Below are 15,122 nucleotides of genomic sequence, written 5' to 3'. Positions count from 1 at the left end.
AGCTTATGGTTTATTTTACAGGTAAGTATTTAGTTTTAAATAGGAATTATTTAGGTAATGATAGCAATTTTTATTTATATTTATTTTAATTATATTTAAGTTAGGGGGTGTTAGGGTTAGGGTTAGACTTAGGTTTAGGGGTTAATACATTTAGTATAGTGGCGGGTTAATAAATGTAGGTAGGTGGCGGCAATGTTAGGGGTGGCAGATTAGGGGTTAATAAAAATTAGCTAGTGTTTGTCGGCGATGTCGGGAGCGGCAGATTAGGGGTTAATAAATATAATGTAGGTGTCGGTGATGTCAGGGGCGGCAGATTAGGGGTTAATAAATTTAATATTAGGGATGTTTAGACTTGGGGTTTATGTTAGGGTGTTAGGTGTAAACATAAATTTAGTTTCCCCATAGGAATCAATGGGGCTGCGTTATGCAGCTTTACGCAGCTTTTTTGCAGGTGTTAGACTTCTTTTCAGCCGGCTCTCCCCATTGATGTCTATGTAGAAATCATGCACGAGCACGTAGAGCCAGCTCACCGCTGACGTAAGCAGCGTTGGTATTGGAGTGCGGTATGGAGCTCAATTTTGCTCTACGCTCACTTCTTGCCTAATAACGCTGGGTTTAGGAAAACCTGTAATACCAGCGCTGTAGGTTAGTGAGCGGTGACAATAACGTGCAAGTTAGCATCGCACCCCTCATAACGCAAAATTAGTAATCTTGCCATTTATTTATTAAGGGCCAGATTACAAGTGGAGCACTATTTAACCCTCCCACTTGAGAGTTAACTGCACTAGAAGTAAGCTTTTTGCGCTCTTTGGGTTGCGCTCGTATTACACTCATATTAAGTTGAAAGTAAACAGTTATCGCTTGCGCGCTAACCCTATGAGTGTAAAAAGCCGTACTTTTAATATAATGCATGGGATAACCTATGCGAAAACCCAACATGAAAATATGAATATTTCACATTCCAATGTTCTTCACATACAAGAATATCTTCTATTTATTCAGAAATATATATATATATATATATGAGATATTTTTTGTACAAATATATATTTATACCTATATACATAGATGATTATATATAGGTATGGATATATACAGAAATGTATAGAAATATATATTTATAAATACTTGCTACGTGCAGAACATTGGAATGTGAAATATTTACAGTACATACACAAACACTTAATTAAATATGAATATTGCATACAAAATGCTTTTCATGTTTTCATCTATTTAAAGGAACATGAAACCCAAACATTTTCTTTCATGATTCTGATAAAGCATACAATTCTAAACAACTTTCCAATTTACTTTTATTATCCATTTTGCTACTTTCTCTTGTTATCCTTTCTTGAAGGAGCAGCAATGCACTACTGTGAACTAGCTGAACACATCAGTAAACCAATGACAAGAGGCATATATGTGCAGCCACCAATCATCAGCTAGCTCCAAACTGCTGAGCCTACCTAGGTATCTTTTTCAACAAATGGATACCAAGAGAAGAAGCAAATTAGATAAAATAAGTAAATTACAAAGTTGTTTCAAATTGTATGCTGTACCTGAATCATGAAAGAAAATTTGGTGGTTTATGCCCTTCATTTCCCTTATATATATATGCATATATATGTGTGTGTACATATGTTTATTTATGTGTTTGAATGCGTATATATATATGTCTGAAATATATAAATACATATGCACACACACACACACACATATATATATATATATATATATATATATATATATATATACCTTTATATATATATATATTATTTTTGTATGTCTATGTTAAAGTCCTTTGCCTGCCTTATATCTTTGAGCCCTTCTAACTTTTGTGTGCAATGTTTTTAGAATACATTTTATTAGATGTTGTTATTATATAACTGTACTTTGTAATGCATTTTTGATGTGTTTTGTGACACTTTTTTGTTTTGCAAAACAGTTAACCAGAACTTTGAGGAAGCTGTTATTATTATGGAGTAAATCACAATTGCACTCAGACGATCACGTTTACTTTCGACTTGTAATACAAGCAGAAAACCCAAGATGCACAAACATCTGTGATAAACCCGTTTTCGTTTGCGCGTAACCGTTAACGCACCACTCGTAAGCTAGCCCTAAATCTCCATGGTTTACTCGTAATTTGTTATTAAATTCTGAAGTTTTTCCAAACCCATCATGAGACTCATTTTGCAAGTCCTATCACAGGGGTCTACCTGGGAAGGAGCCAGGTGCGAGTACTTGCTGCTGCACATGCGTGTTTATAGCTTGTAAAGTCACTCTAAATCTTATTATCATTGCAGGATCGGGACATCTGGAATCAAGTTGGTGAAGCAGAGCTGCAGCTAATTAGATAAGTATATTGATCTCATAATAATCGTTACCCCTGGCCTAACGAGCAATCAGTGAATGAAATTATATAATCATTTACATATTTTATGGTAAAATGTTGCACAAAATACAATCCTATCATAATTATACTAGTTTGTGACTCCCTTATTATAATAATCTAACAGTACAGGGATTTGATTTATAATAGCGGAGTTATAGAATGAATCTCTGCTTTTTTTATTAATAAATATGTATTCTATTATATATATATATATATTATATATAATATTGTCTCATTTATGTCAACAAATATATATATACAGATACATATTTTGATTTCATATGTCAGTTCATACTTGATGTAAGTAGCCCTTATAAAGTAGCCTACAATAAAAGTGTGTACAATAGAAATCACACTTCAGAGCCAAAGATTCTCACACAGCGCTGCTTACTAGAGTCCAGATTGCAGCAGACAGATAATTTAAAGTGTGCATGCGCAAAGCCAATAATAAGGGCTGGAAGTGAAGTCTTCACAGAGTTCAGTGCACATGCATTAATCCTGTAAGGTGAGGAGGCTGCATTCCTTTGCCCAATACATGTATAACACCCACAAAAAAAAAACCATAACACCCCCGATCCCCATTTTGCTTATCTAATTCTTATCTAAAATAAAAACACAGACACAGTAGTTATGGTGAAATGTGGAAAGGTCACGATTTTATTACTAAATTGAATTTTGCCACCTTTAAACTATATCTTGCAAAATTCAGCCATAAATCAACTCAAAATAAACATCAAATAATGCCACTGCATTAAAGCCAGAATTTTGGGAACCACGCCTAGGGGGGTGTAACAACTAACCCCCCCCTGGCAGGGCAGCTTGGAGAAGGGAGAACCCACGGCACAGCCCTCCCCCTAGATAGACCACCGGATCACCCCTCAGGGCTGGGTATGCTGTGGGATCCTCCCACCTCCCCTTCTGCCCCGCCCACGTGTTGTGCACAAACTTCACCGCTTGTTGCGATTGTATGCTCAATACTATGCCAAAAAAACAGCTGCCGTTTTCTATCCTCCAGTCAGCGTAGACCGCCAGGTCACCTGCTGCCCTTCGGTTGCGCTGTGTTCTTCCCCATATTGAGGAGCACTGGCGGTCTTACTGCGACTCAACCAATTAGTCAACGTCCTGCCCTTAGCCGTGCAAGTACTGCCTTCTCACATGACCTCTCCGGTTATTGCATCGTGCTCTGCTGCGTCAAGGGTGGGAGGGTGGGAAAAAAAGAAAAAAGGTTAGTGACTCCTTCCTGCAGTCCCCTTCCTTATAACCCCTTTTCCCCAGCTCCTCCCCTGTCCCTTCTTCTGACCAATGCCTTCTCTCCTTATCTCTGCCTCAACCCCCACACCTGGCACACCTAGATCACTCATTGTTCTCTCCCAGCAGCCCCTCCCTTATGACGTTCCCCTCACATACGCTCCATGCACTAGTTTAAGGTGAGGAAGCTGCATTCCTTTGCCCAATACATGTATAACACCCAAAAAAAAAAAAAACCATAACACCCCCGATCCCCATTTTGCTTATCTAATTCTTATCTAAAATAAAAACACAGACACAGTAGTTATGGCGAAATGTGGAAAGGTCACGATTTTATTACTAAATTGAATTTTGCCACCTTTAAACTATATCTTGCAAAATTCAGCCATAAATCAAATAATGCCACTGCATTAAAACCAGAATTTTGGGAACCACGCCTAGGGGGGTGTAACAACTACCCCCCCCCCGGCAGGGCAGCTTGGAGAAGGGAGAACCCACGGCACAGCCCTCCCCCTAGATAGACCACCGGATCACCCCTCAGGGCTGGGTATGCCGCAGGATCCTTCCACCTCCCCTTCTGCCCCGCCCACGTGTCGTGCACAAACTTCACCGCCACCAAAAAGAGCCCCTCTTTCGGCCAAACTCTTTCCTCCATTCGTGACCTTTCCTTACCTTTACCAACTCTTGGCACATCCCTCTGATGTCCACCAGCAGTTGGTCATTCCCCTCGTCCGTTAGGTGCACTCCATCCCGTCTGAATAGCTCCTCCTTTTTCGCTGCTATCAGTGGGTGCTCCACCACTCTACCCTCTATCTCCTTCATAACCTTCGCTGCTACCTGGTTCACTTTTCTCCTCGATCTATATCCTGCTTTGCTCGTGTACGAGTTCCGCCAATATATCCTTGAAACTATATTAGACCATATCAGTGGCGTAGCGTGGGTTGCCAGCGCCCAGGGCAAGGCAAGTATTGCGCCCCCTACACCTATACCCACACAGTCATGCACATATGCATACACCTATACCCACACAGTCATGCACATATGCATACACCTATAGCCACACAGTCATACACATATGCATACACCTATACCCACACAGTCATGCACATATGCATACACCTATAGCCACACAGTCATACACATATGCATACACCTATAGCCACACAGTCATGCACATATGCATACACCTATAGCCACACAGTCATGCACATATGCATACACCTATAGCCACACAGTCATGCACATATGCATACACCTATAGCCACACAGTCATGCACATATGCATACACCTATACCCACACACATGCATACACTGTGATACTCAGCAACCTATATACACTCAAGCAGACATATAGTGGAGTATAAGTGTTAGAGTAGCCTGTGACTTGAGTCTCACAACATTTTTAGGTAGGCAATTCAAATCTTGAGCATTAACAATGGAAGCATAATCAGAGTTTATACACTATATACTTCTATGTGGTCATGCTTGCTTCTATTACAGTTACAGTACGTGCAGAGCGCTCAAAGGGAAATAAAATTAAAAGATGAAGATTCAGCAGTTGCCAAGACTTAGACAACTTACTCTGTAACTAAACAGTTAACCAGAAGATTCCTAGTCAATTAGCCTCTGCAGACACCGGAGCTAAAAACATAACTTCGTTCTCACACACTGTGATCTTGTAGAAGGCAGCAGGATCATATTTCACAGAGCAGAGTGTGAGAAGTCAGATTTTTTTAGCGCCATTGTCTCCAAAGGCTAATAGATTGCCGTGGTAACCTGTGCAGGGTGAGAAGATCTGTGTTGTGTTATGTAGCTGCGTACCCTGACAGCTTATTTTCATAAGCAAGTGCACAAATCGTGCTGGTATTATTTGTTCCTTTGGTGCATGGAAAGGGAAAAAAACTTGTACTAAAGTTCAGCTTTGTTGAAAAATGAGTCGTTAATTATTAAAGGATTATTTGTCAACAAAGCTAAACTTTAGTACAAGTTTTCTTCCCTTTTCATGCACCAAAGAAACAAATAATACCAGCACGATTTGTGCACTGACTACAACAGAACAATGTCAGGACTCAGGAGACTTGTTACTGAAATGCCTCTACTGAGTCTGCGTTCATATGACCTGGATAGTTGGGGATGACGAACCTCCACAATAATACTAGCAAAACATCTGCATGTTGTATGCCCATGCAGGAATCCAAAGAATTCAGCTGCCTGAGATTCGTAACTCACTGTGTTTCAGAGGTGGGTGACGGGTCTTCCTGGTCAACTGCTGTACTGCACTGTGCACACAGGAAGCTGTTAACCACTTCCTGTGTGCACAGTGCAGTCTCTCTTTGTCCACACTTCACTCCTTACATTGCACGCGGAGCCATGAGAGCCGAAAGAGCGCTTACACCCCCAGCCCCCCCTCTGAAGTTAACAAACAATAAAATACATTTTAATCTATAAAAAAAAAGAAGACCTTTCTTGAATGTTTCCTCCCTTAGTGCTGCATCTGCCTGCAGTACAGAAGGGACAATGTGAGGCACTGAATGCGCAAATTTTGCGCCCCTAAGAATTATGCGCCCGGGGCAGCCGCCCCTGTGGCCCCCCCCACGCTACGCCACTGGACCATATCGCCCTTACTGATGGCCATGCCACCTTCAACCATCTCATTGCTCCTGCAACTTTCTCTTCTAGCTCTCTGAGTGGGTATGCTCCTATGTCGTTCCCCCCCAGATGTATAATTAGGGCGTCCGGACACCCCTATCTTCACCTTGCCTGCTGTATTGTTGGCACTAACTCATCCCACATCATGCCTCTTTATCCTATCCATCTAATGCTAACTTCCCTGTGCGATAGACCCAAATTTACTCCCTGCGCCGATGCTGCCGCCCTAGCCTGTGCCCAGTAAACATAGGAATGCCCTACTATCCACACCCTTAATGCTTTGCCTGTAAAAAACAAAAAAACATTTTAACCATTAGAACATTTTAAATGAGGCCTTAGTCCTTTTGCACTCTTATGTACGATTTGTAAACTGCGGATTTCCATCTCCTTAGCTTTTTAATTTGTTCCTCTGAACAACCCCTACCTGCTGCGGCGGTCACTGCTCCTATTCTGAATGAATGCGGCGCGAGGTGTGCATCTTTCCATCCCAGTTTCTTAACTACCCTTTGTAATATGCTTTTAAACTGAAAGATTGTTACATCCGAGCCATCTGCATGCCTCAGAAATGTGCAGCCCCCTTTCCTCTTTGTTATCAGGTACTCCTTAACACAGGCCACCGGGCACAGTACTCCCCCTGTTCTAGCCATATTTAGCCATGCCCCTTTTCCTTCCTTGTCTGTTTTAGATCGTCTTACCAATATTAGCACGGCTTCTTCCCCCCATCTTACATCCCCTATCTCTACACCCCCTTTACCTATTTTTCTGTTCTTTGGTAACAGCTCCCCTATCCTCATTGCTCCGTGAAAGGCCACTACAAAAGCCGTTCTGAAAATTAGCGCCTCGTCCCTGTTTGCACATACCCCTTCTAGTGCCCCTGTCATTTTCTGTAATCTGACCTCCGTTATTGATTCCCTTTTATCCACTCCCTTTTCTTCCCCTCTTCCCCATGCCCTTGATTTTCTTTACTATAAACTTCCTGGACCAATCTATTCCCCCGTATAGCTGTGAACAGTATGAAATCCCTGCTAACACTGCGTTCAACCTCCCCTTTTTTACGCCTTCCCTCCGCAGTACCATCAACCATTCTAAAAATCTTCCTTCCTCCCCTCCTTTCGCCTCCTCCCTATGCTTGCACCATTGTCCCCAATATTTCCTGTACACTGCCCATGTACTTGGTGCCAAGGCTTTCTCGACCAGTTCCTCGATTCCTTCTATCCGCTGCCAATCTGCCAAAGAAGCATAGGGCAACATTCACCTTCCTGTCTGGCATTGGGTGCGAGCTCCCTAAACTCCTTCCACTTAAAACGGGATAGTGCGTCAGCAACTACGTTTCTGAAACCCGGAATATGCTTGGCCCTGACACATATATTATGCTTTAAACATTTCAAAACCAAGTACCTTAGGTACCTAACTACTGGCAGTGATGATGCGGATAGCTGATTGATGATTTCGACCACTCCCATGTTGTCAGACCAGCATATTATTGTCCTATTTGCTAGCTCCCCACCCCATAGCTCCATGGCCACCACTATGGGGAATAGTTCCAGCAGCACCAGGTTCTTAACCCAACCTATTTCCTTCCATCTTTCTGGCCATTCTCCCGCGCACCACCTCCCTTGAAAATATGCTCCGTAACCCTTTCCCCCTGCCGCGTCTGTGTATACAGGGAGTGCAGAATTATTAGGCAAGTTGTATTTTTGAGGATTAATTTTATTATTGAACAACAACCATGTTCTCAATGAACCCAAAAAACTCATTAATATCAAAGCTGAAAATATTTGGAAGTAGTTTTTAGTTTGTTTTTAGTTTTAGCTATTTTAGGGGGATATCTGTGTGTGCAGGTGACTATTACTGTGCATAATTATTAGGCAACTTAACAAAAAACAAATATATACCCATTTCAATTATTTATTTTTACCAGTGAAACCAATATAACATCTCAACATTCAGAAATATACATTTCTGACATTCAAAAACAAAACAAAAACAAATCAGTGACCAATATAGCCACCTTTCTTTGCAAGGACACTCAAAAGCCTGCCATCCATGGATTCTGTCAGTGTTTTGATCTGTTCACCATCAACATTGCGTGCAGCAGCAACCACAGCCTCCCAGACACTGTTCAGAGAGGTGTACTGTTTTCCCTCCTTGTAAATCTCACAATTGATGATGGACCACAGGTTCTCAATGGGGTTCAGATCAGGTGAACAAGGAGGCCATGTCATTAGATTTTCTTCTTTTATACCCTTTCTTGCCAGCCACGCTGTGGGGTACTTGGACGCGTGTGATGGAGCATTGTCCTGCATGAAAATCATGTTTTTCTTGAAGGATGCAGACTTCTTCCTGTACCACTGCTTGAAGAAGGTGTCTTCCAGAAACTGGCAGTAGGACTGGGAGTTGAGCTTGACTCCATCCTCAACCCGAAAAGGCCCCACAAGCTCATCTTTGATGATACCAGCCCAAACCAGTACTCCACCTCCACCTTGCTGGCGTCTGAGTCGGACTGGAGCTCTCTGCCCTTTACCAATCCAGCCACGGGCCCATCCATCTGGCCCATCAAGACTCACTCTCATTTCATCAGTCCATAAAACCTTAGAAAAATCAGTCTTGAGATATTTCTTGGCCCAGTCTTGACGTTTCAGCTTGTGTGTCTTGTTCAGTGGTGGTCGTCTTTCAGCCTTTCTTACCTTGGCCATGTCTCTGAGTATTGCACACCTTGTGCTTTTGGGCACTCCAGTGATGTTGCAGCTCTGAAATATGGCCAAACTCAGTTCATGGGCAGTTATTTTGCGCCTTGGTTTTTCCACACGCTTCTTGCGACCCTGTTGACTATTTTGAATGAAACGCTTGATTGTTCGATGATCACGCTTCAGAAGCTTTGCAATTTTAAGAGTGCTGCACCCCTCTGCAAGATATCTCACTATTTTTGACTTTTCTGAGCCTGTCAAGTCCTTCTTTTGACCCATTTTGCCAAAGGAAAGGAAGTTGCCTAATAATTATGCACACCTGATATAGGGTGTTGATGTCATTAGACCACACCCCTTCTCATTACAGAGATGCACATCACCTAATATGCTTAATTTGTAGTAGGCTTTCGAGCCTATACAGCTTGGAGTAAGACAACATGCATAAAGAGGATGATGTGGTCAAAATACTCATTTGCCTAATAATTCTGCACTCCCTGTAGTTCCAAATCTACTGCGGGCGCCACCTCCTGCCATATGCGTACCCCGTTGAATTCCTGCAAAAACTGGTCCCATACTTTCAGGTCGTCCCTCATCTCCTTTGTCACCCTACTGGTATTACCTTACATGCAAAGTTTAATACCCCCAGAGTTTTCTGCATCTCCCTGAGCGTTACTTTTTACGCGTCGCCATCCATGCTATCATCTCCCTAGCTTTTTCCACCTTATCCTCGGGTAGCTCACATTGCCCTTTCAGCAAATCTATTGTTATGCCTAGGAATGCTAGCCTCACGCAAGGGCCCTCCATCTTTTTGTCTGCCACCGGGACCCCCATTTCTTCAAACAAACCTATCAGCCCCTCTTTCATGCTTTCGCACCTGTCAGTGCCCGCCCCCCCTACTACCATGAAATCATCCAGGTAGTGGACTATTGACTCCCTCTTTTGCCTTGCTACCACTAACCAGTGCAGAAAAGTGCTAAACTTCTCGAAAATTGAGCATGATATAGAGCACCCCATTGGAAGGCATTTGTCCACATAGAACTGCCCTTCGAATTTGCACCCCATCAGCTTAAAACTCTCAGGATTCATCGGCAGTAGCCGAAAAGCCGATTCAATGTCTATCTTAGCCATCATGGCCCCCCTCCCCGCATTCCTTACTAACTGCACTGCGCTGTCAAACGATTGGTACTGCACTGCTGCTTCCGCTTTATCGATAGCATCGTTTACCGACCTACCCTTTGGGTATGATAAGTGATGTATCATGCAATATTTCCCTTCTTCCTTCTTGGGCACCACCCCCAAGGGGGAAATGACTAGCTCTGTTATTGGCTTTTCTACCTCCTTCCCTAAGCTTCTCCTTCAGTATCCCCGGGAGTTCCGCTGCTGACTTTAGGTTTCTAGCTTTCATAGCACCCGTTACCACCCCTTTTACTGGTACTGTAAAACCTTTACTCAACCCTTCAATTAATAAATCTCTATCCTCTATGATAGGGTATGCTTGCAACTCGCGAACCAGTCTATCTATTCTCAGCGGGGTTGGCGCTAATCCCCCCAACTTGTCCTCCACCCGCGTTTCCTTGGCTCCGAAAGGACTGCTTCCCATACCCGTTGTTACCCCCATTTTTTCTGCAGTCTACACCAGGGTGCGCCCCGCCACAGTATCTGCAAATGTGTCTGAACCTGTATGCCCCTATCGCACTTTTTCTCATTGTACGCCCAGCACTCTTTGTTGTCAGTTCTCCCACTCTTATTTGCATTAAACGTTGCACCCCGCCCCCCGTGCCAATCCTGCACCCTCATTACCCTGGTGTATAAGTCTAATATCTTTATACCAAAGTCCCTCCTTCCTTTGTCTCCTAATTGCAGGTTACCCTTCCTAAACTCTGTGTCGTAGTCCTTCCATGCAAACCACCCATATGTCGTGTAACATTCTGCAATAAAATGGATGTACCTTAACATGCCCTTCACCTTCTCCGGGTTGGCAGCTAAAAAACACTCAAAACACGTATATGAGTATCCCTTTCACCCACTCTGTAAATGTTTGCTTCCCCTTCTTCCCTTTACCTTCCTCGCCCCTAGATTTAACAGCCGCTGCGTCCCTAGTAATTTCGAATATTTCCACATATTTCCCTTTCTGCGCCCTGGCAATTATCTTTGCTTTTAAATGCGTTGTTAAAGGCATTAACAATGTTCCCGTTACCTCATCATCCCCATTAAACACCTCTCCCGTCTCCTCCTGCTCTTGCTCTGTTAGCCCCTTCCTTGCGCCTTTTCCTTGTTTTGCATAGATTTTCCTCACTATTTTTAATATCCGCTTCTCCCCCTCCCCTTTTACATTTTCATCCTCAGAGTCAAACTCGGATGAACTATCTGATACATAACTGTTCAAGCACAATACTTTCTTACCTTGCTTTGCCCCTTGTTCGCCGCCTGCCGCACCAGTTGCTGCCACCTGCTTTGCTGCTCCTGCTTCCACCCCCCTTACTGGGGTTGTTTCTGCTACCACAACGTTTTCCCCCGCATTGCTGCTGGGTACTTCCATTGGCTCCTGCTGCCGTGCTCGCTCCGGTGGGCATACCTCCTTTTCAGCTCTCTGTGGGGATAACATAGAAACATTAATATTCCTTCCTACTTCCCATGTTCCCGGTGCCTGTGCCATTCCCCCACTCCTACTGGCGTCTGAAATTCCTACCTCATCCTGCCCCCTGACCCCCCTCCCTCTTTCTGCCTCCCTCCTCTGTCCCTCTCCCCTTTCCACTCCTGTTTCCATGTCCCTTATTTCTGCCTCCTCCTCTATTAACCTATAGCTATTCCCCTCCAAGTCCCTGATCACCCTCCTATCTCCCATGCTCCCCTCCATTCCTCTAGCTCTCTTCTGTGGCCTAATGCCCTCCTCCCCCCCTCTCCTAAATACCTCTATCCTATTGGGCTCCCCATACCCCCCCCCCCTCGCTGCCCATGCTCCCCTCTCTGCTCCCTGTCCCCAGTTATTCCCCTGCCCCCAGTTTTCCCATGCTCCCTCCCTCCACTCCCTTGGCCCGTTTTTTAAACTCCAGAGGTGATCACTTGGCCCACCGGGACCGCCGTAAACATCCTCCGTCCCCCATCCCCCCCACCCGTATCCCCGCTGTGCCGCTCCTATTGAGAATGGGCTCCTGCCCCACCCGTTACCGCCCGCCGCGTAAGCGCCTCTGCCGAATTCATCCTGCTCCCAAGATGGCCGCCCCCATTGCGAGATCTCTGCCCCACACTCCCCAGGTGCCCGCGCATGCACGTCGCCAACCAAATGTGACCCCCCCTTAGCCTATCGTCACCGGGGCCTCTCCTAGCCACGGTGACGTCGATTGGGCATGCGCACTGCGCTCCAATTATGGGAAGTTGAGGCTCGCTTGCGGCCCTAATGCCTACGGGTAAACTGCGTGCGCTGCTGCCGCCCCCCTGTCCCAGCGGAATGGATATGGTGCTAGATGCGGGACTCCCCCTGAACAACACCGGACTACCTCCACTACCCCCAGGGGATACACTTGGCCCTTCCACCACTCCAGTACCGCTACCCGGTGGCCCCGTACCTGCTCCTACGCTCCCCCTGCATGTGGTGCTAACCCCCCCTGGCTTACCTGCATGGCCGTCATCGCACCAACCTCCACCGTACCTCCGCCGGATACCACCTCTCCTTGGACTGTCTGTTGCTCCTTCCTGGCTTTCTCCATCCTCCTGATCCTCTTCTGAGCCTGGATCTCCCTGGTCTTCCAGACTGTTTCACCCTCGTCCAAGTATCTCCTTGGGATTCTCCTATTCCTTGCGGTCATCTTCAAGCTTCTTCTCTGCAACAAAGAAAAAAGGTTAGTGACTCCTTCCTGCAGTCCCCTTCCTTATAACCCCTTTTCCCCAGCTCCTCCCCTGTCCCTTCTTCTGACCAATGCCTTCTCTCCTTATCTCTGCCTCAACCCCCACACCTGGCACACCTAGATCACTCATTGTTCTCTCCCAGCAGCCCCTCCCTTATGACGTTCCCCTCACATACGCTCCATGCACTAGTTTAACAGTGCTAAGCGTGCATTAGAGATCACGCACGGACGATTATAATATTCATGAGTAACTACGATGATTGGTCAAATATAATTCAGTTTCAACAGCCCTTTTTCCTGGGTTGTCTTAGGTAACGTCACACTGTAAGCAAAATTATTGAATTTCAATAAAAAACAAACTTTGAATTCAGAAACAAGTAAGGTGGTTTTATTGCCTTATTTTGCTAGCTCCATTTTTATATTTTGTTTATGATATATTTGGTAGTAATTTATAATCCTTTAAACTATATCCAGATAAAGATATTTTTAGGAGTAGGCACAAATATTAAGCACTCAATGAATAACACAAGGCACATGCACACTCCTGGACATATCTAGATATACTCATGAAAATGAGCTAAGTTTCAACAATGGATTCCCAGAGATATCATCTTGCTGTATCTAAATCAAGTTTAATGTTGATTTTAATTTCCCTTTAAGGATTTTAATCAACTATTGTAAACTTGTCTTACTCTTGCTATACACAGTTGTGTGATTGTTATACATTTTATCATGTGTTGATTTTGATACAGTGCTTATATACATTCTATTTTTGTAAATAGACATCTCATGCTGTATCCTCTTGCTTCTTGTGTTGCACTCAGAGGTGTCATCAGTCATCGACATTTGTATCTATGGTCCATGGCTCATGTCTGAAATTCTTCTAACAAATGACACTTTACCTCTGGAATGTTCTTCTCTTACATATCTGCCAAGCACAGTCTCTCGCCACCTCCAAGGTCCGTATCAAAATATAACTCTAACATAGTATTTCAGTAGCTTCAACGTTCTTATCTATTGTACACTTACCAGAAAACATAGAATACTTTGTGCGTAAACACTTAAATATATGCATCCCCATATTTGTGTCATCAAAAGCCTTTGGAATAGTTAATGTTATTATGATGAAACCTACATTTCATGATTTAGATAGAAACTACAATTTTAATCAACTTTCCAATTTACTTCTATTATAAAATTTGCTTCATTCTTTTGGTATACTATGTTAAAGAAGCAATCATGCACTATGACCTACTTGGATCTAGCACATCAGGTGAGCAAATGACAAAAAGCTTATGAGTGCAGCCACCAATCAGCAGCTTGTATCTCCCAGTTGTGCATTGCTGCTCCTAAGCCTACCTAGGCTAGGTTTAACCTCAAAATGATCTTTGAATAGGAATTCCAGAAAATTTGCAGCCCGAAAGGTAGGTCATAATAGCGCGGTCCAACCGCGCGCAGCAGGACCCGCACTACTATGACCTGAAAAAACCTTAATGACCAGTGATGTAAAGGGTACGTTGTGGGCCTTAAGGGGATAAAATTGGATGCTCCATCTGAATCTTGAAATTTTAAATTTGACTTTATTGCCCCTTTAATGCCTTATACATCTATTTTATCATGTAAATAAAGATGTATTTATATAAATACATAAACCCTCCAGACTTGTAGGAAACAAGTAGGCACAGTATGACTGAAGTTAAGCTCTTAATAAACAGCAAATACTTTGCACAAAAGGTAAGAGTTGCATAAATTGGCTAGCACAGTGCATATTAGGTTGGGAAGCAGGAACAGATAAATAATGGGCAACATTTTCCAAAAATGTTGCTGCAGAACTTGTTAAAGGCAGAGGATTAACAATACAAGATCGGAAGAGAAAGTGCACAGGAACCATAAGAACATTTTGAGTTAAGTTCAGAAATTTGCAAGTGAATGTCACAGCTGTGTTTGCGACAATGTTTGCAAAAGACAAGTGTTCACTTGTAAACCTACCTAGATATGCTGTTATGAAATGGAGCTAAGTGCCCCATGATCTAAAGCTCTCTGCTCTGGAGAGATTATCTAAGTACTGTGAGGTCTTAGAAAGGCAAATTTTAGCTTGACAGCTGTTTATCTAATTGTGCGGGGTACCGGACATTGAAATATCATGCTCCAAAAACCCTGGAAAGATTTGTTGTGATATCTCTGGGAATGAGAGACCCTGCATTACAATATAAGGATCAAAAAAGTCCACAAAGATTTGGCATGATTTCTCTCATGGTGAGTTTTTGACCATCAGGCCCCTTGAGATAAATTGTTTG

The 15,122-nt window shown here is 43.5% G+C and overlaps 1 long non-coding RNA gene across 1 annotated transcript; it reads right to left on the bottom strand.

Annotated features, from left to right (window-relative positions):
• Window positions 1–3,521: 3,521 nt before the first annotated feature.
• Window positions 3,522–5,916, bottom strand: LOC128647679 (uncharacterized). Its single transcript, XR_008400380.1, has 3 exons — window positions 5,874–5,916; window positions 4,316–4,551; window positions 3,522–3,581 (listed from the first exon to the last, which is right to left on the bottom strand). It is a non-coding gene; the product is annotated as an uncharacterized LOC128647679 (long non-coding RNA).
• Window positions 5,917–15,122: the final 9,206 nt, after the last annotated feature.

This window comes from Bombina bombina, chromosome 2, assembly GCF_027579735.1.
Source record: "Bombina bombina isolate aBomBom1 chromosome 2, aBomBom1.pri, whole genome shotgun sequence".
NCBI classification, from domain to species: Eukaryota; Metazoa; Chordata; class Amphibia; order Anura; family Bombinatoridae; genus Bombina; species Bombina bombina.
This window is presented reverse-complemented; position numbering and strand designations above follow the sequence as displayed.